The sequence below is a fragment of the Dermacentor andersoni genome, chromosome 4, assembly GCF_023375885.2.
Source record: "Dermacentor andersoni chromosome 4, qqDerAnde1_hic_scaffold, whole genome shotgun sequence".
In the NCBI taxonomy this organism is placed as follows: Eukaryota; Metazoa; Arthropoda; class Arachnida; order Ixodida; family Ixodidae; genus Dermacentor; species Dermacentor andersoni.
Genome location: NC_092817.1, coordinates 186,209,662 through 186,236,931, shown reverse-complemented (window position 1 = coordinate 186,236,931; position 27,270 = coordinate 186,209,662). Strand labels below are relative to the sequence as shown.

Below are 27,270 nucleotides of genomic sequence, written 5' to 3'. Positions count from 1 at the left end.
GACAGCGTGAATTACGACCTATTAACTGAAGAACTATCTCCTGATGTGATCTCGACAGGGTGAAGTTGGGCTTCACCGCAAGAATCATGAAAGGACTAAAAGGGCGGGCATCGTTATGATGAAAAAACTGGGAAAGAATGTGTTCACTTCATTGGTGCAAGATTGTGACTCCACCCGAGTCTCGAGCGGTACTGCCTAACACGGGGGCAAAGACGGCCTTCAACAACCCCTTGTGGTCTTGTGGCAGCCGATGTCTTCTTGGAAAACTTGGGGAACCTTCGGAAGTGTCAGTGCGTTTGTGAGGTTAAGAAGTCGACGAGCTCTTCCCGTTGGTGTCTCCTCCTTTTGGTCCTGCCGTTTGTGTCTGCTCAGGGCGTAAACGGGTGACGCTTTTTGGTGAACGGGTGACGCGGAGGGTTTTTGCGGCTTCGTGATGTCGCGTGAGAGGCAGGGGAAGTGGTCGCAGCCCGAAAACTTTTGACCAATGGCCGAGTGCTAATGGCGAAGAGGCGTCGAATCTGAAATAACTATCTTTCTTTTGTTCGGTCAAACCATGCATAATCCGTGTATACACGTGTATACACGGAGTATACACGGTTATGCATGCATGCAGATGGGGAGCTATCGCGGTTTTCGTGACTTCGCGTGGCAGACAGGTGAAACGGGGGTGGTGGAAAAAGTTCTTGACCAATCGCGGAAGGCTGATTGCAAAATTGGAATAGAAAAGTTTGGAATAGCTTTACGTTATAGCGCCGCTGTATACGATAGTCACACAAGGTAACTACTCTTACAATGAAATTCAGAAAAGCATTCTGCGTTCAGGAGTAGCAGTCAGAAGTTGCCGATGGGATGATGATGAGGATGAACAAACTTTATTGAATTCGCCGAAGGGTCCCCACCCTCCCCTTTGCAGGGGATGGGGGGGGGTCCCAACTTAGGCGTCGGCCACGATCCCGTGGGCCCTGGCGGCGTCTTCGACCTGCCAGATTAAGCGTGCCTGTTTTTTGTGGGTCGGAGCTGAGGAGAGCGACCACCCACCCCCGCCCGTGAGGGAGTTCGACCCTCATGAATACCTCCAGGCAGGCCCTGAGCATGCCGCTCAGGTCCGCACTGTTCCTTACAGAATTTACATTCGTCTGAATAAATTTCCGGTGTATAGTGATTCATTGTTACCGGACTTGGGAAGGTTAGTGCCTCCTGGAGGTGCCACACCCCCGCCTGACTCTTGCTTAATGTGCCGTGTGCTGGAGGGTAAATCCTCCTGCTTAGTGTATAATGCACGTGACCTCTCAGTAACTGGTAATCCTTTCAAATCCCTTGTCCTCCTTCTCCCATCTCGAAGTGGTCGATCCAGAGGCTCGGGCTGTGAGTCCTCGTGCCGTCCCGTGTGCACTCTATTTGCCCGGCAAGTGCCTCGAGCGCCCAGTCGCGCGGCATTTTCGCGTGCATTTACGAGCTCGTTTCATGCTCGAAAAAAAAAAAAACACTTTCACGTAGCACGTATTGAGCAACAGAAAGCTGGATCGAGTGTTTCGCGTGGCTCTCTACAATTTTCTTGTCGAAGCTTTTCACCTAATTATAATATTTGACAAGTTGAATAATTAAGACTAATAGTCTAATTTGCTGGGCTGAAAAAAATAATTTGAATATGTGTAAGCGACGACAAACAACATTACCTTGGTTCTGTCTAGCTACGTCGTATTCGCATATCTTCCAACTCTAGTTAATGTTGGCTGGGACTCCCTGTATAACAAATCTTACTCTATGCCAACGATGTTATATATATCGACGCTAAAAATTAAGGGGCCCAGTACGCTCCCTTGAAGTAGACCACTTTGTATGTGTAAGGAACGTGATAGTTAGTTATCTAACGACACGGAGAGTTTACGGTTGTTTAGGTAAGCTTTAAACAATTCGATAGACCTGCCATGGGTGTTATGTATCGGGTGTTATGATCGACCTGCCAAGCGTGAGAAACGTTCAGGATTGCATTCTTATGACGAGATGATTTGCCGCGTCCCAGGAAAGGCTGTTAGCATAAGCTTGGGCTTAGACCTCACCAATGTGGGAAAGAATCAAGCGGGCGTTTCCATGTCGAGATAATTGCGCCCTTTTCCACGAAAAAGCGTCACCCGTTTACGCCCTGAGCAGACACAAACGGCAGGACCCACAGGAGGAGACACGAACGGAAAGAGCTCGTCGACTTCTCAACCTCACAAACGCACTGACACTTCCGCAGGTTCCCCAAGTTTTCCAAGAAGACATCGGCTACCACAAGACCGCAAGGGGTTGTTGAAGGCCGTCTTTGCCCCCGTTTTAGGCAGTACCGCTCGAGACTCGGATAGAGTCACAATCATGCACCAATGAAGTGAACACATTCTTTTCCAGTTTTTTCATCATAACGATGCCCGTCTTTGTCGTCCTTTCATGATTCTTGCGCTGAAGACCAACTTCACCCAGTCGAGGTCACATCAGGGGATAGTTTTTTAGTTAATACGTCGTAGTTCAAGCTGCCAAAGGCCTTACTAAAATCAATCAAAGTGCCTAAAGTAAAACAAAAAGTTGGCTTCAATGTTCCGGAGTATAACTTCTTTCAGTGTATAGCTGTTTCCGTGGATCGACCTTTCTTAAATCCAAATCGATCTCAAGACAAAGAATCTTACGCATCAGAAAACATTGGCCACGCGAACAAAAATTATATATATACGAGGCGCTGCAGGAGCTAACGATGATGAGAGGACTGACGAAGACGACGATAGCCGATAGTCGTTTGCACAGTCTCTATCTTGTATGCCTGTCCCGCTGCCCGTTGTACATATCTTGTAAATATATTGTCAAGCGTGTTTTCTCCCCGTAATATTTGGTGGAGAGTGCGGGTTTTTAAAGTTTCAAGACGGATCTATGCAGCGGACGATGCCAACGCACCGTGCGGACGAGGATGCCTCCAGCAAGTAACCAACCGTGCCTCAACCATCCGCCACCAACAACTTCTTCGTCTGCACACAACCCCGTGACCCGGGTACATTTTCCGGGTCTGACAACACCGACGTCGGAGACTAGCTTCAACTATACGAAAGGGTGAGCACTATATACACTCTAATCTTGGTAACCTATAAGTATACCTATAAACATGAGTAACGAATAAAATAGCGGTTATTTCGCCCGTCCTTTTGATGTTTTCATTATATTGCTCATGCTAAGGGTTACAATGACGAAACTGAGTGATACGGGTGCTGCTTATTAGTTACATTGATCTGCTGCCAGCATGTAACCTCTATATTGTAACCTATAGAATTTTAGTAACCTTTAATCGAGACCCCACGGAGACATTATATAGGGAGGGGAAGTTCGCAATTTACTCATTAACAAAGCGCAGGATAAGTTACCTGTGTGCACACATGGTTGATCCACTTGATAAGCACTTGTACGGGTGTTCAGTCGCACATTTTGACTGAGAGCAAATTACTCATTGAGCCGGCAGAGCCGCATATCGGAAGTAAGCCGCGGGAAAAGATTGTTCTGCAAGAATAATGACGATTCTTGCCGGAAGTACAACCATCGACTGAGCAAGTATTATATACAATTAGCGCTTTTCACAGACCCTACATGTGTCCTGCAGAAATCTATCTCGTTGCCGTCGCATGCCGCTGCCGACACATGCCGCCGTAAAGTGTTTTTGTTGTTTCTTATGGGTCTCACATTCACGGATTGGGGAGCCCTTTTGACATACGTTTAGCTTATAACATTATAAAATAATGCTCCTCTGGCACTTCTGCCTTCTTCATGAGGCAAGAAAAAAGAAGCATGGTTATTATTACTATATGGTAGGAACCTGGAAGGGCCTTTTGCCGTGTTTACTCAGTGCGAATTTGGTTGGGTGCATTCATGGAGCAAGCTCAATCGCAGACTGATGTACGAACATTTTCCTTATGTTACAGCCATCCAGCACAATCCGTCGTTGCCTAGAAAGCGTCCAAAGAATTTATTGAGTATTGCCCCAACGGAAGATATATCGCCTGAGCATTTTAGCAAACAATCTCTGCAGCCGAGGTGCGAATTCGGAACAAACAAAACGCAATCATTAAAACGCTTGGCACGTTTCTCCCATTATTTTTGTGCACTCAGCAACGGCACGAGTCAACGTCTGCAACACGCCACATTTCCCTATATTGTACAGCAGCAACACGGTTGATGCAACGCGCCAATGCATGTCAGCGCAGCAAACCCAGCACGGAAAAGCCGCATACAGCCGCTCCATTACCACGGAGCCATGTAGACAGATGAAAAGTACAGTTGACTGAAGTTCTACCACCATGATAGCTATAGAGAATAATTCTGTTCAATGCAGCAGCATTGTTTCCAAGAGCGCACTATGTCCATAAGTTTGTATTTTTGTTTTACCCTCAACGAACCTGTTTTTGTTTAAATATGTGCAGCCGGATCAGAATGTCCGAATCGTGCTTCAGTTACTGTACTTCAGTACAGAAGCAGCGGCCATGTTTTTATGTCATCTCTCCGCGTTTCCGTATATAGTTTTAGCATTGCATCAGGGCCCGCACACTCTCAAGTTCGACAAATGGCCACAGAGGGCGAAAAAATCGACCGCGCGGCGCTGCTAAAGCAACAGGCATAGTGCACCAATTAAAAAGGTTCCCCGTTGAGCACATTATCTCCCGCTAGAGGCGCCGTAGTAAGCGCAATTTTAACCTACAAACTTTCTTCAACAGTAAACGAAGCGTTTTTATTGCATGATAAAGACTACAAAATTATAATTCCTAATTTTACATTGTACTTTTCATTACCAACTTTGTTGTTTTTTGTCATTTTAAACGCAAAATAGCGTTCAGCATCATCGACCTGCCACGTGACCTCTGGCCTGGATTTAAAATTTTTACCGGTATGTTCGCGTGCGCGGCAGGTACGGATTCCTTGGTTCGTTCGTACATTTATTGGTTATTTTGTGCTAACACCAGTTTACTGCGCTTCGATGTCTCGCGTTATTTCATTTGGGGTGTAAGCTTGAAAGCTAGGTTTCAGTCGTGAGCCATGTGGAACACGTCTGCATCGAAATGGGAGCCGGGTCCTGCTGCAACTGGGGACAGCAATACGGGTGAGTCGTTTAACATCACTGCTTCAATCGCTATGTAATTTATTCGTCTCGTTAACTTACAGGCGGAGGTAAGTTAACGAACTAGATGCTGCATTACATAAGGGCAGTCAGGACCCTCCGTTGCTGTTTCCGAAATAAACTTTCAGTTGCGAGGCCATCATTATACACACATTCACGAAAGAGAAACGATATCGGAACGCGCGTCACATTTTTCATCTCGTTGTAGCCGTAGCCATAAGTGATTGAGTTGCCTTATCAATATATATTTTTTTTTCGAGTCCGCCGGCAACTTCTTTCGTTCACAGAACCGAATAACGTTTTGATAAACTGAAACTAAAGTACTGAATTTAATGTATTAAACAGTTGCACACATGATAATTCACCCATATTTTGTACCTGTTGGTTCCAAATGTTCTTGCTGTTTAGTTTGGCTTACCTCAGGACATCTATTTTTGCAGTAGTGAAGCGGTGCATCACGTTCATGCACAAAAAGAATGCATCATTTCTAATAGCTTCATGTCTTTCATCTATTTGCTTGTGAAATCAGCAGTGTGATCTCTTCTAGTGTATAAACGAGCGCACAAATGTATTTATTTGTGATCTTAATAATACTTAAGCTGTTGACATGCATTGTAGTTACGCAGACATCAATTTTACGGAGAGTAACCATATTTATTTACCATGCTGCTTAAGCACCCTAGAACAAACAGTGTACATTTGCATGTGTTCTGTAGCCACAAACCATTGCAATGTATATGTCGCACCTTTACGCATTTTATATTGCAAAATTGTGCTTATTCAATTTCTGATGCAGTCAAAATTTCTGTTCCAGACATGCAGTAATGAGGATGGCACCAGTATAAAGCAACACACTCCATGCACTAAACAGAAGCTGCTGCCTGCTACAACAAGGTCATTGTGTGGACTTTGGCTGCTACTACAAGGTAAACAACACCTGGTTCAGAAATAAATATGCTTGATATATGCTGTATTGGCTTGCTAGTCTTGAGATACATGTCAGTTGTTTGTAGCAGATGATATGAACATTTGTTCATGTTTACAGTTCAGCATAATTAGTTCGAACATAAAAGAAAGCACTACATGAGTTTGGATAATCTCTGCTGTATCTCATGTGCCATTGTTCTGCCCCAACAGAGTCTCTGCCAAGTACATCTTGGTCATCACGGGAGCCCCCATTTACACCAACAGGAATTGGCTGGAGCTGAATTCGCAAGACCACAAAGAAGCCATTCCAGAATTATTTGGATGAGATATCAAGTCTACGGACGACTGTTTCAAGCGTCAAAAGAGCCTACGCCATCATTCCACCAGCACGCATATTGGCCGAGTCATCCAGGTACCTCAACAACAAAAATTATTTGTCTTCAGATGTACCTGCAACCTCTGAACAAGCACAGATGACGCTGGCTAAGAGTGTTCTGTCAGCTTGCCCTTCCTTAGTGAGCTTCCTGGCCTTGCCAGTTCTTGCCAAGTATAATTTTGTTTCAATGAATGCAAGCTTTTTCATTCCACACTTTTGTTAGAGATCATTTCTATTTCTCATACAAACAATAAAGGTCAACCGATTCTTTGCTCATACTTAATGCCAGTCACTGTCTAGTAGCATAACATATGTGTAGCAGTTCTTTCTAGTGTATGTTGCCATGTGCAATTCCTCTCCTGAAATAGCTGATGCAGCATTGGCGTGTGTCTTGCATTAACCTTTACACTGTGTGCTATGTAGCATTTAACTTTTGTTAATGTTATTGGCTTTCAATGCTTGCAAGGTAGAGTGGCTTCGTTCTTGAATGCAAGCTTTCTCATTCCCATATTGAATTCCTAGTCTCATTCAGGATTGCTATTCTTGCTCGACAGCCTGTGTTTTTGTGTAAGCTACATTGAAGTGATTGATTGCAGAATCTGGTTTCGGCGCTGTCCGACTTGGTACTTGTCACTGTGTTACGTTTCTCATATGTGGGAGCGTGGTCAGTTGCAATGGGAAACAGTCTCTCGAGGCAAGCACCTGCTCCTACAGTCCGCGCAGTGACATAGACTGCGAATTTACACGCACACCATGGTTGGTGCTCCCCGTTCCGTCCTTTCCTGCTGCTGCCGTGTGCAAATTTTGCTTGTGGTCTTCCTCGGCCATGATTTGGCGTCAACGGAGACTCTCATACATAATTACATGGTTCTAAGTGTATGAAGTTGATATCCACATGTGTGGAAAGGCCTGCAAAAGTGACTGCAAAATAGTGATGTTCACAAAACCGACAATGCCCATATATAGAGAATGTGGGGGACCAAGTGTGAGTTACACATTAGTGGCATGCAAAAGAACAAAAAGAAACATGCAGGTTGGAAAGGCGGTAACGCTAAAATGCCGGGAACTCCATGTCGCTGTTGGCTGTGGCAGCAGATGCTTGCGTCACCCGATTGCTTCGCAATGCAAGCTGCTCATATTCAACGCCGACTGTCGGTGAAAACATGTGGGACACACTGTCCAGTCTGCTTGCGCTGCTGGTTGTTGCTTGTTACCAGACTGCAGTGTGCGACGAAGGCAAGCACTATGCCTACAGTCGGACGGTTGAATGTGCCGCAAGCAACCCGTGTGCGTGTATGCTCACTGTTGTCATGTAGATCGTAGCCAATGCATAGTGCCAATGTATAGATTGAGCATTATGTTAGAGTATGCTGAAGTGATTTGATTGCATAATCTTGTTTCAATGTTGTCCCACTTGGTCATGGTTGCCGTGTTACATTTCTGGGATGTGGCAGCCTGTTCAGCTGTATTGGCCAATGGCCTCTCGAGGTAAGCACCTGCTCCTGCAGTCCACACAGTGACACAAACTCCCTGTTTACATGTAGTGTGATTGGTGCTCCCTGTTTGTCCTTTCCTGCTGCAGCCGTGGGTAAAGCGTGCTTGTGGCCTTCTTTGGCCATGGTTTGGCGTGAACAGAGACTATCATACATGATTACATGGTTTGAAGTGTATGAAGTTGATATCCACATGGGTGGAAAGGCCTGTAAAAGTGGCTGCGAAATGGCGATTCCCACAAAACAGACCACATCCATATTGAGAGCAGGTGGGGCGCCAAGTGTGAGCAACAAATTAGTGGCCACCGAAAGAACAAAAAGAAACGTGCATGTAGGAAAGGAGGTAACACTAGGATGCCGGGTAGTTCATGTCGCTGTGTTGGCTATGGCAGCAGGTGCCTGCGTCACCCGATTGATTCGCAGTACAAGTTACGGTGACTGTCAGTGTAAACAGGTGGGGCACTGTCCAATCTGCTTGTGCTGCTGGTTGTCACTCGTTACTAGACCACCATGTGCGACGTAGGCAAGTACTGTGCCTGAAGTCGGATAGCTGAATAAGCTGTATGCAATTTGTAGTGCGTGAATGCCCACTGTTGTCATATGGATCTTAGCCAATGCACAGTGTATTGTCTGAACCTTATGCGGTGATTGAATGCAGAGTCTAATTTGATAATGGTCGCCGTGTTATGTTTCTTCGATGTGGCGACCTGGTGAGCTGCATGGGCAACAGTCTCCCGAGGTAACCATCTGCTCCTGCAGTCCACGCAGCGACAAAGACTCCCAATTTACATGCACCGTAATTGGTGCTCTCCCCATTCGACATTTCTTGCTGCAGCCGCCGGCAAATTATGCTTGTGGGCCTTCATCGGCCGTGATGTGGCGTGAGCGGAGACAGCACACGTTATTACATGGTCCGAAGTTGATAGCCACATAGGTGGAAAGGCCTGCAAAACTGGCTGCAAAATGGTGATGCCCACATTGAGAATGTGGGGCACCAACTATGAGTTACACATTAGCGGCCCCCGAAAGAACAAAAAGAAACGTGCAGGTTGGAAAGGCGGGAACGCTAAAATGCCGTTTAGTCCATGTCGTTGTGTTGGTTGCGGCAGCAGATGCCTTGCGTCACCCGATTGCTTCGCAATGTAAGTTACGGCGACTGTTAATGCAAACAGGTGGTGCACTGCCCAATTTCCTTGCGCTACTGATTGTCGCTCGTTACCAGATCGCCATGTGCGGCGACGAAAGTGAGCAGTTTACGAGCTCGCGTTAATGGTTTCAGCGCATCTCGACATGCAAATTTTATTTCTGATCTTGTATGACAAGGTGCACTGCTTTTCTTCTGCCAATAAAGTCGCACGTCCTGTTCACTCACTTGTGGCTTGTTTGTATGGGCGTCAGTAGAGGCTCTTTAGTCTCCTGGCCATTAAAACGCGGCAGCTGAGGCATGCCGCAAAGCCAGCGAGGCGAGCACGGCGCGTACCCAGCGTACGGCACCGGTATGAAGCGGCCATATTGAATATTGTACTAAAGAAAAAAAAAATTGCCGCTTTTTGTTTAAGTAGCGCCATCTGTCGGGCCCCCCGATAAGTTCCATGCGCTGCCGCTTCTTATTTTCGAACCACTGTGGAAGGTACAGTTTCCCTTCTCTAATGTCCTTTATTCTATGATTATATGACGGGAAGTAGTTGCAAACATGGCGTTGTGAACTGTGTATGTGTGTTTTGTTGCTATTTTCGGCGCCAATTTTGTCAGTGGCAATAGACAAGAACGGCACCGAGAGCGGCGCTGCTGCGCCGGCGTTGAGAGCGCCGCATGCGAAGCAAAATTCTATTAGCGGGTGGTACCCCTCTCCCATCTCTCGTTCGCGCCGCCTTGATTGCCTCCTGCACTGCGCGTGTTTGGGCACGTTTCGCGCCGCGCGCGGAGTGTGCCTACGTGTGTGCGCGTGAAGGGCGGTGTACAGTCTGTTTCACATTTAGGGGAAAACTCGGAGCGCATTGCATCGCGATGCGGCGAGCACTTGAGTCAGGCGGCGGCAGCAGCTCGCGCAGGTGCTCAAGGGGCGGGATCTTGAACGGCGTCGTCTGCAACGGCGGCGCGCGCTGGCCGCATTGTCGCTAAACGTTCTACTATCAGTTGCAGGGCGCCGATCTCATCGTTACGGCGTGAAATGAGCCGGTATTCTTTACTATCCGTTGTGCGACGCCAACTGATATGCCTCAAAGGTAAGTTCATCGCTGCAGGGCAGTCATAGACGACGTACTGATTCCATGCATTCTTGACGGCCCGTTTCTGGAAGGCGACTATATATTCCAACGCGATAGGTCGCCGATCCACACTGCTCGTGTGGTGCAACAACTGCTAGAAGAGCGCACAGTCACTCTCTTGGAGTGGCCGCCTCAATCCCCGGGCGCCAACGTCATTTAAAATGTCTGGGGCTCGTTGAAAGTATCGCTGGCGCACCATCCCCTCTATCAGTCGCCCGAGGATAGGCTTCGATCCACCATCGTCAGCGACTGAGACGTGCTGCGAATGAACACATCCCTGATCAAGTCATTCTGCACTTCACTGCCTTCCAGGATGAGCGCTGTCATCGCTGCCGCTGGGGACATGACGAGATACTAACTGAAGTTCCGTGCGTGACGTGTCCAATTCCCCGCCGGCGGGCAGAGTCTGTCTGGTGTAGCGAATGATTGTCGAGAAAAATCATTTCCAGCTCATTGTCTGAACCTAAAACATTCATTTAATCGTATCCGTTTGTTTCATCGTGTTCGACTCCCATAGTTATCATTGTTGAGTGCTTTGTTTTCCTTTCGAGTCAAACAAAGACTGAACACGTTGCGCGCACATCTTAGTGCGTCTTGTCGCTGCTTATTACGGTAGCACACACAGTGAAGAAATATACGTGCACTGCCCCTGACAGTAGCACGCTTCCCGACAATGCGGCCAGCGCGCGCCGCCGTAGCAGACGACGCAGATCACGACTCCGCCCCTCGAGCGTCTGCGCCTGCTCGAGCTGCTGCCACCGCACGACTCCATTGCTTGCCGCATCGCGATGCAATACGTTCCGAGTTTTCCCCTAAGTGTGAAACAGACTGTACACGCTTCTATCGGTGCGCTTGACGATTATTTTTATGGCTGCAATGCGGCGAAAGGGCAGCGTCTGCTTAACCATGTAAGTGACGCTGAGCAGGTGATTGGAAACGACATCGTATGTACCGCCGGAAAAATCGTCAGCACATACGATGCGGCACATACATACGGCACATACGAGCTAAAGTCATTTTTGAAGTTTCTCGCAATATGTTTGCTACAAATCCGTGTTGTCTCTGATGGCGACAACGGTCTTCCATCGACACTGTGCGGAAATAAACAAAATATATCGATGACTTAAATGATATTGCGCGACACGAAGCGCATGTCGTCGACACACCAAGCGCTTGGTGTGTCGTCTCTCACGTCCGTGTCGTTTTTTGTCGCGCAATATCATTTAAGTAATGGATTACCAACTTGCCCGGAATGCTGCTCTCAAAAATATATCGCTGCATAGCACAAGTACGACATGCAAACACAACTTCAACTAGGGCGTCCCCTACAATATGGAATAGAAGCAGCAGTGTAGACAGCTTGGCCATTTTTTAACAGTGCTCAAGAGACGGAAGTTGAAAGTATTAGTAATCATTCCTGCTTCAGCAATGCCGGCGCGACCAAGACGCGGGCGTGTATCGTCCAGCAACTCGATCGATCGGTGCAGTGGTGAAGCGGGAATGAACTCTGGTCATGCTCAATGCATCGTGCACATATTCAATTTCTCGGCACGCGTGAACTTCGGCCACTGCTAGCGCATACACCAGAAGTGGTTTCCATTCTTGGCCAGCGCACATATAAACGAAACACGAGAAAGAAGACAGGACAAGCGCTCGTCGAACAACTTAAAGTTTTTATATGAATAAAAGGATTATGTACCGAGTAATTATTAAATTCATGTGGGTTACATATAAAAACCGTCATACACTCAGGAGTGATCAATGAACGAGCTCGCTTCGTTTTCTAGTTGTTTACTTCGCTCGGCGCACCGCAGTAATCCATGTGTGTCGTCTGCTAATTTCGTACCATTTTCTTGTGAATCGGCAGAATTTCACTGGTGGCATCAACCCTTTCGTGTTTACACTGCTGTCGTGACAGTTAACAACACAATAATAATTTCCGGTCATCCGAAGAGGCGCCGTCGCAAACAAGAGACGTTTCACGCGCAGCGCGAACTGAACGCGGGCGCGACCGCTAAGGGAAGCGGCGGCGGAAACCTACACCCGTTGGAGATGAAATCGTTCCGCCAGGGGAGAAACGAGCGCTGGCGTCTAGGATGAAACTTGGCGTGCGGTCGTCTATAGCAGTGACGAACAGAGACTTGTTTGGGATAATACGCGGCCGTTGCAAAGAGCCATATTGTGACTCTGAGCACTTCAGTGTCCTCATTTCGGCGAACATTCGCTGTGACTACTGCGACCACAGCCCCGGATCGCATGGGGAAATAGACGAACTTGGTAAGTGTTCTTGCATTGTAGTGGTTTGTCTGTATTCAGCATATAGCTAGGCTGCAGCTTTTCTTTCATTATAGGTCAGGGAAGTGCAAAAAAAAAGAAAGAGAGAAAGCAAAGGGGTAAGCAGCGATTTGCGCGGAAATGCATCCGTGTTTCTTCCACGCTCAAAAACGACACTTTAACGCTCGTCCACGTTACCGGCACGGCAGGCCGCCGCGCGCCGTTCGCGGGCCGCCGTTCGACGGCGGCTTTCCTCGCGAACGGCGAGATTTACTTGCCGTAGATAGGATGTGATCATATGATGTTACCGGGACCCATTTGTGTCGCATCCGTACAGCGAAGTAGCGACCGAGGAGTGGTCGTTCTGGCAACGTCGGCAGCCTTACCGCCGCTCATCGCTCGGCGGCGCCGATATCGTCGCTAGGCCTTTTCCGGTTCACGTCGGCTTATGGCGCTTCGGAATGAATCACCGACGCTCACAAGCCGCAATATTTCATACCGTTGCTGTCGCTCTTCGCAATAATTATACACAATGCAGAAAATACGCTAATATTAGCGGCGCCGTTGGCAGTGATGCGAGCACAGCTCGCCCGTCGTCTGCCGTCGGGAGCCGTGCAGTGCAGCTGAGCTGGACAGGTATCCGTGCTCTCGTTCGTGTTTAACGTTTGACAGTGGATATTGTTTTGCGTAAAGAGATGCGAACTTTTAAGAGAACAACGCAGGGGAACTGGCTCAACCTACACTAGGCTACAGATGCGAGTTTTGAGCGTTAGTTGTTTTCAGTGAGTTAGGAAATCCAAACTACTAAGGCACAGTCAATGCATGTTGACTGTGAGTAACACACCTGCCCGGTTTACTAGTGCCAACTTTCCTAGCTGACTTCTCTCCTTTTGCCCTTGTTCGTACTTCTCTTTGTTTTATTATGTGGGAAAATGCGACATGCGTGCCGTGCTCTAAACTACATAAATAAATTTCTGGCAGTGGTTTATGTCATCTTTAATTTCTTTTCAAGATGGCATTGCCAGCTGATGAGCTCCAAGTAACAGCACCTCACATTTACTGCACTCCTGACAAGATATGTATTTTTGCTGGCAGCCAAGCCGAAGTCATCACTGTCTCCACGTCTGGAATACAACGGGCACTTATTTTTTGCCTTTTGGCATATTATGTTAAGAACCTAGAATATCCATTTGCATTTTACCAAATGCTTGCTCTCGTGCAAAAACTTGTGCTGCCAGGAGACAAGCTAGTGAAAGGACTGCTTTCTACCCGTCTGAAACGTCTCTTTGCGCTCCTAAGCAGTAAAAATTTTATCTAGGGAGTAGTGCTGTTCGCGCTGCTTTCCATGTTTTTACCAACTCTGAAGTGAAAGAAAAAAACAACATAGTGTGTGATTTACTTCAATGCGGTTGGTTAGCTCCAAAGGCGGGAGAGGCTTACACCACAAGCAGCTGTTTTTTTTTTCACATCATACATTGTTTACTTCTAGTCAGAAGCAGTGCATTTACTTGCTCTAGTCATTTGTTCCTCTCCCTTGTGGTGAAGGCTGGTTAATTTTATTTCATTTGTGCATCCACAGGCCTCAGAATTTCTTATAAACATAGCTTAAACATTTAATTCACCCACGTAGATAGTTGTTTTGCAAAATGTAATGCACTCTATTTGCCCTTTGCTCAGTGAGCAGATCGGTATATATCCCTGTGCCTGTGCAGAAATCTTGTATTGCAGTTATTAAATAGCATCAATTCTGATCTTTGTCATTTCACACAGTTGTGCTTCAATGACTGTATATGGGAGGTCTCATGGGTGGTATTTTTGTATCAGACCTTGTTGAACAAAAAACTAGTAATAAAGAATTTCGTACCTGAGAGTACTCCAACTTATTTTTGGGGAACATTCACAGAATATTAAACGGAACAGCTTATTACAAAGGCTAGGTGCATAGTTGGGAAGTGAAATAACGACATTGCCTTCAACTACATTAAAACAACTCATTGTCACAATATTATTGCTAGCAGCGCTTTGCAGTATGCTTTTGCTCACCTGAACTAAATTATTATGGCCAATCTACAATACTCATGCATATGTTGCTTCCCCAACTGTTTTTCTTCATTGAGTGTACTTCAAGTAATTTTGTGCCTTTGGAAGATGGATATTTAATAAATAGTGGCTTTTCTGCACAAGTATGCAATACTCTAGGAACTGAAGGTATTTTTGACTTCCACATAATTTAGAGGGACATTAACTCAGATGCAGTATGTGTTAGAAACTTACAGCTGAGTTGTATTGGCAGTCAAGCAAGAACTGTCCCCCAAAGGCTATGTTAAATTTAGGGGTTACTTCGGCTATTTATTCAGATGTCTCTATTGTGATTGCGGTGTATTGTTATGCTAACCTATAAAATCTATCATGGCGTCATGATTCAAAATGTTCTGCATCTCGAATGGGGCCAACATTGTGGTGCGTGTCAGTTGCCTCTGATTTCTTCTCGCCAAAGATTGTCATGTAGAATTTTGAATTATGGGACTGAAATAAAGATGTTTGGGTCGATACCAATCCGAGCAAATTACATGCTCTCTTTAAAGCTTTAACGAAATGCATTGACAGTGAGTCTCTTCTTTTATAGTCCCACAATTTAAACACCAGCATAACTATAATCTGAGGTGAGAACATAGCCAGCTGGCAGGCATGACAATATCGCCCCAATTCGATATGGCAATATCTTGTCGTGGAACAGTGCAAATTTTCTAGTTTGGCTATAAAAATAGAATGCAATGAAGAAGAAAATATCCGTATAAGCTACTGAACTAACCCCTAAATTTAAGACATCCTTTAGAGGTTACATTTGCTTTTAGAAAATAAAGGACTACAGCGTAACCTCTAATGCTGCAAATTTTTCAAGGGTAACATTGTACCTTTTAATTTATATTGGTTACAATGTACCTTGTAATACAATGGTTACAACGTACCTTATATTTTGTATTAGTTACAATGTAACTTATAATATATTAGTTACAATGTACCTTATAAATGCGAATTTGTGCACCTATACTAGGGGTTACCCAGCTAAGGGTGTAGCAACAACTGGGACCTGACTATGATGCTAGCGAACACCATGATTTACGTGGAGGGCACGGCACAAGAGTGATTTCTGAACCATGAACAGAAATATACGAGAGGTACGTAATCAAAAGCTCATCAAACTGTTCAGCAGCTCCATCGGATGCCGTCGTGCTGCGCAGAAAGAACTTCCATGCCGAGCTCAGACTTGCACAGAGTCCTATGTGACGTACATCCAGGACGTGCTCACGCTTCCACAGTGCAACTCCTCCACATTGCAAGACGTCATCAATGAATGCCGACGTTATGAAGAAGAGAAAGTCACCACGTTACTCAGAACTTCACACGTCTTCCGAACACGGCGGCGACCTCTACTTGCGAGGACCTCCAACTCCCACCCGTTCTTGCTGCATCCGACACTACTGTGCGCATCATCCGCCGCGAGATTGACGCTGCCTCCCCATTTACCCTTCAGGTGCGTAACCGCGACGAGTCCCCTGCAACCATTTTTCTTAACCAAACCGTTGTGCGTCAAGAACTCGCGAAGGCAGGATTACAGACGCTTTGCCCAGTCAATGGACTTGAGTACCAGCCACCCGCCGCACCTGAGTTATACAGGCGCCCCACCGTTCGTCGTCATTATCAGAATTCCGCAAACTGGCGCACTTCCGATGACAGGCCCCTCCGTTGATGTTGTAGACGCGTTGGACGCATTTCTCGCCATTGTTGCAGTGCATGGAACTCGCGGCCTTGGCCGATCTATCCTAACCCGAGTGCCGGTACACAATGACCACGACAGCGCTCCGCCACAATCGCCAGCACGATCAAACCTCTGCCCCTCGCCATCCCCACACCTGCCCCGCTCAGCTCTGCGTCGTCGCTCTCCTTCTCCCTCAACCTCCCGCCGCTCATCCGAAAACTGACGGGCGCAACTCCGAGAGGTGAGGCTGCCACGACGACCCGACCCGCAATTCCCCTACACACACTACCTGGACATCAAAACTTCATCAACGTAGACGTAGACGGTATACCTGTCATGGCACTCATTGACACCGGCGCCCACATATCGGTCATGAACTGAAACCTCCGTATTCGTCTGGAGATTGTTCTTATCCCTGCTCCGATCGCTGTAGTCCGTGTAGCCGATGCTGCGATTCCGGCTGTTGCTGGGTTGTGTACGACCCGTGACACTGTAGCCGGACGCCACACTTCAGTTTTGTTTTACGTCTTGAATCAGCGCCCACATGCAATTTTCGTAGGACTTGACTTTCTCTCGGCACATAAAAAGCACGGCACCCAACGACCAGGAGCTTCATAACGAACGCCGAAGCAGTTAGGCCTAGCGTTGCCGCAGTGGTGGCTACGGCGTCCAGCAGATATACGTGCGAGAGCGCGGGTTCGAGGTTGCGAGGTAATCAAAATGGCAGCGGTGGTGGCTTTGATTAATGACGTTTCGGACCACCGGTCACGGCAGAACGTCCGGAAAGTCGGATGGCGAAGTGCTCTTGCGTCGGAAATTTCAGGCGTTTTGATACATTGACTGTATGGGTGGTGCCGCGAAGCCGTGCAAATTAGAGGGAATCCCGAAAGTCGGTCATCGACTGTGCACTGGCAACTCCTCCAGCCGACCACAGGGCGTCAAAATTGATTCATTACGATTCCTGTCTGGTACTAGGACCAGCTTTACCGCGACTTTCGACCCTTTCAATAAAATTACAGTTAATTTTCACGGATAGAGGGACAAATTCTAGAAGCGTACGGTGAGGGGCAAGTTGGTATGACATTATGCGAACAACGAAAAACTGCGCAAAAAAGAACAGGACTTTCTCGTGTGGTTCTTTCTCTGTCTTGTTCTTTTTTGCGCAGTTTTTCGTTGTTCGCATAATGCACAAATTCCCTGAGTTTTTGCGGAGTGTTTCCAGACTACTCAAAATCCCTCAGAATTCACAGTTTTCCCGGTTTTCCCTCTTGGTAGACACCCTGCAAGAGCACTCTTACACAGTGGTGGATAAGACAGGCTGAATCCATGAGGGCGCTGATTGCTTGTCACGTCATCCAGTGGACCCATAGGCCAGCCTGAGACCAGCGAGTCGACTTGCGTCCTCGCGCTTTCCGCGTTTGGTGACATCGCCGATGAGCAATGACGCGAACCTTACCTGCGAGAAATCGTTCTCAGCCTGACGGACCGGCCAACTTCACCCTCTTCGCGTATGTTTGTGCTGCAAAATTTATTTATTTATCTTTTTATTTTTTATTTATTTATGTATTTATTTATTTATTTATTTATTTATTTATTTATTTATTTAAAAAACCACAGCGCCACAGGTGCGCAACAGTGGGGTGGTTTTGGCTGTACATTGCAAGGGCAGTCACAATGACAATGCAAACACTTCATTGTCAGTAATATCAACAAGAAATGAAGATAAAGCATTCCAATCTCGAACAGTCTGAGGAAAAAACGACATGTTGAACATATTGGTTCTTCACCTGAATTCGCGCACTTTATGGTTATTATCAGCCCGCTTGGATCTGTAGTGTGGATGAAGAATGTACTTCTCCCTAGGAATAGCAATACCATTCTAACATATCTTATGAAAAAATTTCAGCCTTAGATTTCTCCTTCTTACTTCAAGGGGTTCAAACTCTAATTCCTGCGTTATACCAGATACAGTAATGTATTTATTATAATTCCCAGAAACATAGCGGGCCGCTAAGTTCTGGATTCCTTGTCATTTTGGCATCTCGGTCTTTGTCGGCGGGTCCCACACAGTACAAGCATATTCCAGCGCGGACCTAATGTACGTTTTCAACAGTGAATCCCTAGAGTATTGCGGAAGCATTCTCGTGTTACGGCGCAAAAAACCCAACATTTTGCAAGCTTTCGCAGCAACATAATCAACATGCCGATGCCAACATAGTTTTGCGTTAAAGTACACGCCTAAATACTTATATTCGAAAACAGTTGCACATTCTTGTATTCGAGAACAAGGTGCAGACTATGCACCTTGCATCATTGTCTTTCTATTAGCGCATGAAAACTTTTCGTTCTTCACGATTTGCTGCGAGGGTTTCGCTCGTCCATGTTGCGTTTTCTTTAAACATTATATAGCAGCATCACAAACGTCACCGACAGCCTCGATTAACGCTTATTTCCAGTTACGAATGGTATCGGCAAATACGTTTCCTTTATTTTCTAATGCACCGTATCGTCGAGCTTATTTATAGATCACGTTACTCTGACTTGCTTCCCGCTTGGGCCATCACACGAACGCAAATCATATAAGGTAGCTTAAACCCTACGCTTACACCCTTCGGGGTAGCTCAGTGGCTTGGGGGTTGCGCGACTGTGCTGCAGTGGGACGGGTTCGAAGCCCGGCCCCGAAGGCCGCGTACAAATGGAGGATGTACGCGAAAACCCTCTTGTACACACCCTACAGACCTCCACTGCAGGGCTGTATATATTGTATATAGTGTTGATCCGTTGATATAGTGTGTTGTTATTGTGTGTTGTTAAGTTTCTGTTTGAGGGTAGAGGTTGGGTCGGGATTTTTTTTTTTTTAGCTTTTATCCTTCTTTTACGGACTTTCCCAATGCAGCTGTCACTCGATGCTCCCTCGGCCTTAACGCTACAACTTGGACTACTGTGCAAGGGCCAATGGCTATGCACACGAAAAGACAACTTGGGTGGCTGGGTGCAAGTTTAGGCACGTGACGTAAGGTAGGCTAGCGGGCAAGGATGTTGGGCCACTCATCGTGTACAATTGAGAGAACAAATTACGTTCACAGCCGCCGCCAACCCACGCTGCTCGACAGCGCCACTAGATGGCGCAGTGTGCAGCAGTATTTTCTTGTCCTCTAAAGAATACGGGAGTGACAGGCCTATAGTTTGCTGTGTCATTCCTGTTAGCGCACTTAAAGGGGTCCTGAACCGCCTATCGGCCTTGGCGAGAAAACACCGCCCGGGTGTAGGGTGCGCTGCTGTGAAGATGTCAGCCAAATTTTGCAATCGTGCGCGGCCCGTGGAGCTCTCAAGTTGCCTTTTTCTCCAACACGCTCTTTTCAACAGAAGCCTGCCACTCAGTCTTTTCTAGACGCTTTCTTCCGTTATGTAGCATATTCTCATACGTGGCTGCTGTTGGTAGTAACTGACACCAGTGAGGTAGGGTATTTGGAACAGTGCGCTTCTTCCAACTGTTACTGTGTATATTTATTGACCCAGTTTAATAAACAGGCTGGAGGAAGTGAAAACGGGGTTTCAAATTTCGATAAGAATTACGCACTTCTGAAAGACGGCAACTATTGTCTGCTCACGCTCGGCAACGGCCGCCCACGCACGAACTAAACATTGGCCAGACAGTTTATTACTGTCGCAACCGTGGGGTCTCGCTAATTTCAACAATTTTTAACGGTCAACTATCCTCGAACGATGCGAAAGGTAAGGTCCGAGCACACGAACGCTTGCAACCGCACGCTCACTTCTGGCCGCTCCTGGTTAGACGCCTTTGCAGAATATTGACGGCGCTTCAACGTGCGCGAGTTGGATGTGGCTACTATCCATCGTTGAAGCTGGTGACGGACAAAGCCGGTCCGCACCCTGTGGCACGGTGAGACTGGAGCATTTGAGCGCGAGCGTGCACTCAAGCACTGTCGTGCTCAAAGCACACGCTGCGCCTGCGCAATACAATTGCATCTAGCTGCCGTCTGCCACGTAGCGTAGATTTCGCGGCCACCTCGGGGTGTGGCGACAAGTCCACTGACTAAGCGCACTGCAGCTCGCTGAGGACAACCGTGTTTGGCTAAATCCCCTCAATAATTTACGCTTGGCGCGTCGTAGGCGCTACAAGCAAAAATAGTGTCATCTAAGAGAACATCCAAAATCAATCTTGAACTACCCGCCACGGTGACGTTATGTAGGCAGAGCGTTTTATTTCTGAAGGAAATAAATCAAATATACGAGGACGAATTCCTCTGGTGAAATCCATAGTTATACCAGTGTCCCCTCGACAATGCGCCAACTTTGCCGATAGTCGCAGGCCGGAAATTGCAGAGCTTTTAATGGGCAGCCACCTTACGATGAAACGCATTTGAAAATACCAAATAATATTAGTGTAAGCAGTGCTGCCGAGATTAGGCAGCTGACATTGTGTTTAATGAATATCATTTTATTCAGAATTCGCACCGCGAAAAGAGAAGTGCAGCTAAAATGTTCGGGCGCGTAGCTAAACCAAAAATATAAACAATACTTATCGACATAGCTTAAATTTCATTATGCAATAAAGAAATAGAAGTGAAATAAAAACACGATATCATCAAATTGCGTATGACGATGAATGAAGCTTGCACAATATTGCACGACAGAGCAATTAATCTTCCGCCACAAAGCACTGATAGCCGAGAATGTGGAGTGAGGCGCTGCTGACGAACGATTGTATTCGTGAGCCAGAGGTAAGAATAGGCCCATGGTGGCCAAGCAATCGCGCCGGTAATGTTCCGGAAAATTTTCTTCAAGCTTAGTATACTAGTGCAAGCGCGCCGCGCAATCTAAATAAGAAAACGAAACGAAATTCCTCTTCTTTTCGACGAGGTGGATCAACTTTCGCGCGCATTAATCATCTACGAATCTCCTATGACCACCACGGCTCACGCAATGGCAAGAACCGCAAGGAGCAATAGTCGGTTCCATCGCTGGCAGGGCCGGCAGGCCGAGCAGTAGGCGACTTCGAGCCGGTTGAACAGCGTGTTGCCGACGGCCGCCGCTTGGGGTGCCAGTGCCTGGCAGTGGCTCCTGGCGGGAGATTCGGCGAGGCAGTCGCGGTTACCGGCAAGTTCACTGCAGACGGATTAAATAAATTCTGTTAAAGTTTTATTCCCGCATTTAACGAAATACGGCGTATAACATGCATTATTCAATTATACAATGCATAATGCATAGAATTTTTCATGCTTCATAATCCATACCGCGTTCGCAATAGAATACAGAAAACGTAAAACACCAGCGTATAGTTATCAGCATTTTCTTCTCGCAAACGTGAAACTGCAACGCATAGAAAGCATAAACTTATAATAAAGCGCATACTACAAAAAATAGAACACACAGAACACATATTACACAAATTCACAGCGTGCAGATTCTTCCGGCATACAGATACCCTTCTGGTCACCACCTCAAGCCGATATGATCAATTCACTAGAATGGGTACAAAACCAAGCAGCATGTTTCACCGCCATGGATTGTCATCATCGCTCTAGTGTGACCAACATGAAGTCCGCATTCACACTTTCATTCTTGTAATCACGACGAAAGAGAGCTTCTTGTTTCTTTACTCCTTAAAATTATTTACAGTGCACATGGAAATACATTGCCACTAGCATACGTCATCAATGTGCACGACGCCGGCTGCGTAGGCAACGGATATATGCGCATCCTTTTGGCCGAACCCCAGATATCAGCACGTATTAGCTGCGAAGAGCAAGTAGCTACTGGTATGATCTCCCAGATAGTATTAGTGGCATTACGGCGTCAGGGTTTGCGCTTAGCTGCCGAAAAATGTGCTGTGGTTGCATTCACGCGCAAATCCGTCTGCCGCTACCCGATCTCCATTAACGGTGTCATAATACCTTATGTCTCCCACCACAGATTCTTGGGCATTATCATCGACCGCGGTTTGTCATGGACGAAGCATGTTAATATGTTGAAGCAAAAACTCAATCTGTTTTGCCATGTTCTTCGCTTCGCAACAGGCATGAAATGGGGCCCCACGGAAGGCTCATTACTAAGACTTTATCAATCATCTTTTCGTAGGCTACATTCGATACAGCCTTCCGATACTCTCAAACGTGAGCATTTCCTGCTTACGGACATTAGAGAGCGTGCAAGCGCAGGCACTAAAAATATACCTCGGGTTGCCACGGCGTGCCTCCAACAAAGGCACAATTGAGGAAGCCCACGTATGCCCATTACCGATATACCTGTCCCACGAACCACTTCGTGTGTATTTACGCTTACTGACACGACACCATTGCCATCCATTGACGTCGGTTCTACATGAGCGACCGGACAGCAGTTTCACAAGTGCACTCCGCTGCCATCTACCCCACATAACATCAGGCTATGCCCTTTCATATCACCCCGTCAAACCACCATGGGTGATGGTTCAACCTTCCGTATGCGTACATGTCCCCGGCATACTAAAGAAATCATTGGTTCCCGTCAGTGGACTACAACAACTTGCTCTCGCGTACATCAGGTCAGAATACCAGACATATGTTCATGTTTACACAGACGGCTCCGCGTCACCTAAGGCATCGACAGCAGCTGTGGTGATACCAGCCCAACAGATGACTCGAGGTTTCATACTAGACCATAATTGAACATCAACCGCTGCAGAGCTTGTGGCTATTCGGGAAGCGATTCGCCACATCTGCGGGGAAAGACCTCAAGAGTGGTGCATTTTCACGGACTCAAAACCCGCGCTGCAAATTTTGGGATGTTTCCTGCGCCACACCGCATATCAGGTTCTGGCCCTGCAGATCACTGAGCTACTTTCATACGCTCAAGAAAAACACCACCGCATAGTGTTCCAATGGATCCCGGGACACTGTGGGCTCAACGGTAATGAGATGGCCGATGCTGCAGCAAGGCGCGCCCTCAGCAATGGCCTGCGAACTGTAGTGCCATTCTCCAGACCGGACATCACATGCCTCCTGTCGGAATTAATGACGAGTGCGACGAGAAGATACTGGGTCCAGCCAGACGCTCGTCACGTCCGCCTTAAAAGCCTGGATCCCGATATGAAATTTCCTATTCTGCGTGGAATTCCACGCCCTCATACATGCCTGATACACAGACTGCGATTAGGCGTCGCCTTCACGCGCAAATATTTGCACATTATTAGACGGACAGACTCCCCGGACTGTTCAGTGTGTGGCCCTGTAGAGACTATAGAACATGTGCTCGTGGTGTGCCCTGAGTATGCGCGAGAAAGACTGATATTGGCAGATACATTGAGACATTTACACAATGGACCACTGTCGGAGGACCTCTTGATAGGCGCGTGGCCACAGAGTTGGCAGACGACAGAGACAATGCGTGCACTTTCACGTTTCCTAGGTAACACGGGCCTGGACACACGCCTGTGATACCAGTTGTGTAATGTGTCATTCACCTCGTTCCTCCCATTATCATCCCCCATTGTGACCCTTTTTCTTCCCCTCTTCCCCTTCCCTTACGTAGAGTAGCAGGCCAGATGCTCCATTATCCGGCCGACCTCTCTACATTTCCAATCATTAAAATACTTCTTCTTTCGCGGTAATGCTGCGCTCAGAAGCTTAACGTTAACCACATATAACGCTGTTTAGTGGTTGCTATTAGCACGGTTATTTCCTAATGTTTCAATTTAGCTATGTATAACAACAGTTTTTCTATCACAGTAAGGCGTTTTATAGTAACTTGGAAGCAGTCTTTTTATTTGCAATTAGGTTTTGTAAGGGGCTCAGTATATTTCTTTGTTTTTATTTGCTTGTTTTCATGTGCTCTCTGTTTTTACGAAAATCAATGTATGCCCCCCTCCCCCCCGTCACACACAACATACTCCAAATATAGGAGCCCGTGAGGAATAAACAAACAAACAAAAGTTACATAAGCGCCTGCGAGAAGTGCATGTGAACGGTATTCCGCTTCATCTTCAGTGCCTTGCAAAGCGAAGGCTATAAGTGAAGGCTATCTAGAACCACAACGCTCTGCCTACATAACGTCACCGTGGCGGGTAGTTCAAGATTGATTTTGGATGTTCTCTTAGATGACACTATTTTTGCTTGTAGCGCCTACGACGGGCCAAGCGTAAATTATTGAGGGGATTTAGCCAAACACGGTTGTCCTCAGCGAGCTGCAGTGCGCTTAGTCAGTGGACTTGTCGCGACACCCCGCGGCGGCCGCGAAATCTACGCTGCGTGGCAGACGGCAGCTAGATGCAATTGTATTGCGCAGGCGCAGCGTGTGCTTTGAGCACGACAGTGCTTGAGTGCACGCTCGCGCTCAAATGCTCCAGTCTGACCGTGCCACAGGGGGCGGACCGGCTTTGTCCTTCACCGCCTTCAACGATGGATAGTAGCCACATCCAACTCGCGCACGTTGAAGCGCCGTCAATATTCTGCAAAGGCGTCTAACCAGGAGCGGCCAGAAGTGAGCGTGCGCTGGCAAGCGTTCGTGTGCTCTGACCTTACATTTCGCGTCGTTCGAGGATAGTTGAGCGTTAAAAAATTGTTGAAATTAGCGAGACCCCACGGCTGCGACAGTAATAAACTGCCTGGCCAATGTTTAGTTCCTACGTGGGCGGCGTGGCCGAGCGTGAGCGGACGATAGTCGGCGTCTTGCAGAAGTACGTAACTCTTATCGAAATTCGAAACCCGGTTTTCATATCCGCCAACCTGTTTCATAAACTTCGTCAATAAATATACAGATTAACAGTAGGAAAAAGCGCACTGATCCAAACACCCTTCATGACTGGTGTCAGTTATTACCAACAGCAGCCACGTATGAGAATATGCTATATCAGGGAATAAAGCGTCTAGAAAAGACTGAGTGGCAGGCTTCTGTTGAAAAGAGAGTGTTTGAGAAAAAGGTAGCTTGGGAGATCCACGGGCCGCGCACGATTGCAAAATTTGCCTGACATTTTCACAGCAGCGTTCGCTACACGCGGACGGTGTTTTCTCGCCAAGGCCGATAGGCGGTTCAGGACCCCTTTAACTGCGCTAACAGGAATGACACAGCAAACTATAGACCTACGCCTGTCACTCCCGTATTCTTTACAGGACTAGAAAATATTGCTGCACACTGCGACATCTAGAGGCGCTGTCATTAAGTCCACGCGTTGGCCTCCTAAAAGAGTAGCGTGGGTTGGCGGCGGCTGTGAACGCAATATGTTCCCTCAATTGTACACGGTGAGTGGCCCAACTTCCTTGCCCGCCCGCGTACCCAACGGCACGTGCCTAAACTTACACCCAGCCACCCAAGTTGTCTTTTCGTGTGCATAGGTATTGGCATTTGCACAGTAGTCCAAGTTGTAGCGTTAAGGCCGAGGAAGCATCGAGTGACAGCTGCATTGGGAAAGTCCGTAAAAGAAGGATAAAAGCTCAAAAAAAAAAAATCCCGACCCAACCTCTACCCTCAAACAGAAACTTAACAACACACAATAACAACACACTATATCAACGGATCAACACTATATACAATATATACAGCCCTGCAGTGGAGGTCTGTAGGGTGTGTACAAGAGGGTTTTCGCGTACATCCTCCATTTGTACGCGGCCTTCGGGGCCGGGCTTCGAACCCGTCCCACTGCAGCACAGTCGCGCAACCCCCAAGCCACTGAGCTACCCCGAAGGGTGTAAGTGTAGGGTTTAAGCTACCTTATATGATTTGCGTTCGTGTGATGGCCCAAGCGGGAAGCAAGTCAGAGTAACGTGACCAATAAATAAGCTCGACGATACGGTGCATTAAGAAATAAAGGAAACGTATTTGCCGATACCATTCGTATCTGGAAATAAGTGTTAAACGAGGCTGTCGGCGACGTTTGTGATGCTGCTATATAATGTTTAAAGAAAGCGCAACATGAACTAGCGAAACCCTCACAGCAAATCGTAGAAAACGAAAAGTTATTATGCGCTAACAGAAAGACAATGATGCAAGGTGCATATTGTGCACCTTGTTCTCCAATATAATAATGTGCAACTCTTCTCGAATATTAGTGTTTTGGTGTCTACATCAACTCAAAACTATGTTGGCAACGACATGTTGATTATATTGCTGGGAAAGCTTGCAAACTGTTGGGTTTTTTGCGCCGTAACACGAGAATGTTTACGCGAGACTCTAGGGATTGACTGTTTGAAACGTATACTACGCTCGCGCTGGAATATGCTTGTACTGTATGGGACCCGCCGACAAAGACCGACAGACAAAAATTAGAAAGAATCCAGAACTTAGCGGCCCGCTATGTTTCTGGGAATTATAGTAAATACATAGTGTATCTGGCATAAAAAAGGAATTAGAATGGAAAACCAGTTGAAGTAAGAAGGACAAAGCTAAGGCTGAAATTTTTTCATAATATATATTAGAATAGGATTGATATTCATAGGGAGAAGTACATTCTTCATCCACACTACAGATCCGAATGGGTTGATAAGAATCATAAAGTGCGCGAATTCAGGTCAAGAACCGATATGTACGAGATGTCGTTTTTTCGTAACACTGTTCGAGATTGGAATCCTTTACCTCCAGTTCTTGTTAATATTACTCACAATGAAGTGTTTGCATTGTCATTGTGGCTGCCCTTGCAATGTACAACCAAAACCACCCCACTGTTGTGCAAGTGGCGCTGTGGGTCAATACATAAACAAATAAATAAATAAATAAATAAATAAATAAATTTTGTAGCACAAACATACGCGAAGAGGGGGAAGTTGGCAGGTCCGTCAGGCTGAGAATGATTTCTCGCAGGTAAGGGTCGCGTCATTGCTCATCGGCGACGTCACCAAACGCGGTAAGCGCGAGGACGCAAGTTGACTCGTCGGTCTGAGGCTCGCCTGGTGGGTCCACTGGATGACGTGACAAGCAATCAGCGTCTTCATGAAGTCAGTCTGTCCTATCCACCACTGTGTAAGAGTGCTCTTGCAGGGTGTCTACCAACCGGGACCACCTGAAAACTGGGAATTCTCAATGATTTTAAATAGTCTGGAAAAACGCCGGGA

The 27,270-nt window shown here is 46.9% G+C and overlaps 1 pseudogene; it reads left to right on the top strand.

Moving 5' to 3' along the window:
• The window catches only part of LOC126531888 (uncharacterized), a 54,824-nt pseudogene that overhangs the window by 8,644 nt on the left and 18,910 nt on the right, over nucleotides 1-27,270 (top strand).